Source organism: Pteropus alecto, unplaced genomic scaffold, assembly GCF_000325575.1.
Source record: "Pteropus alecto unplaced genomic scaffold, ASM32557v1 scaffold474, whole genome shotgun sequence".
Taxonomy (NCBI): Eukaryota; Metazoa; Chordata; class Mammalia; order Chiroptera; family Pteropodidae; genus Pteropus; species Pteropus alecto.
Window position 1 is genome coordinate 20854 of NW_006434848.1, and position 2081 is coordinate 22934.

A 2081-nucleotide genomic window follows, 5' to 3' on the forward strand; every position below is an offset into this window, starting at 1 on the left:
CCCAGCTCAAGCGACCAGTGAAGGCTGTGCCACTGGGCCCCACAGCACACCTACTACATAACACCACTCTACTAAAACCAGTCACTCTACTAAGACCAAACAGCCCTACGTAACACATGGAAACAAACACGAGTAGGCAGCCAAAATGGGAAGATAAAGAAACCTATCTGAAACAAAAGAACAGAACAAAGTTCTAAAGAAAACTCAACAAAATGGAGACAAGCAATCTACCAGATGCAGAGTTCAGAACACTTGTTCTAAGGATGTTCAATGAACTTAGGAGAAAAGTAGAGAAACTCACTGAGAACTTTAACAGAGATAGAAAACATAAAAATGGAGAGAGAAAACAGAACTCTCCATTTAGTTAGGAATGCAGAAAACAATAACTGAAAATAAAACTATCTTAGGAGGAATTAACAGTAGATTTGATGAAGCAGAAGATCAAATCAGCAATTTAGAAGATAAGGTAACAGAAAACACCCAATCAGAGCAGCAGTAAGAAAAAAAAAGATAATTTAAGGGGCCTCTGGTACAGCATCAAGCGTACCAACATTCACATCGTGGGGATTTCAGAAGGAGAAGAGAGAGACCAAGGAAATGAAAATCTATCTCAAGAAATAATGATGAAAAACTTGCCTAACCTGGTAAAGGAAATAGATATGAAAGCCCAGGAAGCGCAAGGATTTCCAAATGAAATGAACCCAAAGAGGCCCACACCAAGGCATGTCATAATTAAAATGCCAAAGGTGAAAAGCAGTGACTCTTCAAGGCACCAAGAGAAAAGCAGTTAGTTACCTGTAAGGGACTCCCATAAGACTCAGCTGATTTCGCCAGAGAAACTTTGCAAGATAGAAGGGACTGACATGAAACATCCAAAGTAATGAAAAGCAAGGACCTACAACCAAGATTACTCTACTCATCAAAGCTATCATTTAGAATCGAGGAACAGAGAAAGAGCTTCTCAAACAAGAAAAATCTAAGGAGTTCATCATCACTAAACCAGCATTCCGGAACATCTTAGAGGGACTTCTGTTAAGAAAAAGAAAAAAAGATAAAAATATGAATATAAAATGGCAGTGACTACATATGCAGTAACAATTACTTTAAATATAAAGGGATTAAATATTCCAATCAAAATCCATAGGCTGGCTTAATGGTAGTCAGAAAAACAAGACACTTACATATGCTACTTACAAGAGATTCACTTCAGATCAAAAGACACACACATACAAAGGGGATGAAAAAAAAAGATATTTCATGGAAATGGAAACAAACAAGAAAAGCTGGGGTGGCAATACCTATGCCAAACAAAACAAACTTTAAAATAAAGGCTAAAACAAGGGACAAAGAAGGACCCAGTCATCTCATTTCTGAGCATTCATCTGAAGAAACCCAAAACACTAATCTGAAGGTACATGTGAAGCCTATGTTCATTGCAGCATTATATACAATATTACTCAGCCAAAAAAAAATGAAATCTTGCCACCTGCAAGAACATGGATCGACCTAGAAGGTAATGTGCTGAGTGGAGTAAATCAGACAGACAAAGACAAATGTCATATGTGGAATGAATCTAGGGAACAGGATTAACAAACAATAGAAACAAGTTCATATATCAAAAGAACATTTTATTCTATTTTATTTTTTTAGGCAAGGCAACCCTTGCTTGACCTCACAGATTGCAAGGACCTTGTCAGCTTACAATTCCTCATTTATTTTACTTTATTTTTCCCATCCAATTACTAACCAGGCCGGACTCTCCTTAGCTTCCGAGATCAGACGAGATCAGGCTTGTTCAGGGTGGTATGGCCGTAGACTAAAGAGAGCATTTTAATGGTTGTCAGAGTGGGGGCTGGGGGAGTGGATGAAGTGGGAGGGGATTAAGAGGTACAGATTGGTAGCTACAAAATAGTCATGGGGATATAGAGTATAGTATGGGGAATAGAGCCAGTAGTACTGTAATAATTACGTACGGTATCCTATGGGTGCAGGACTTATGGGGTGATCACTTCATTAGTTATATAAATGTTTAATCACTGTGTGGTATACTTGAAATTAATATACTATTGTATGTCAACTAT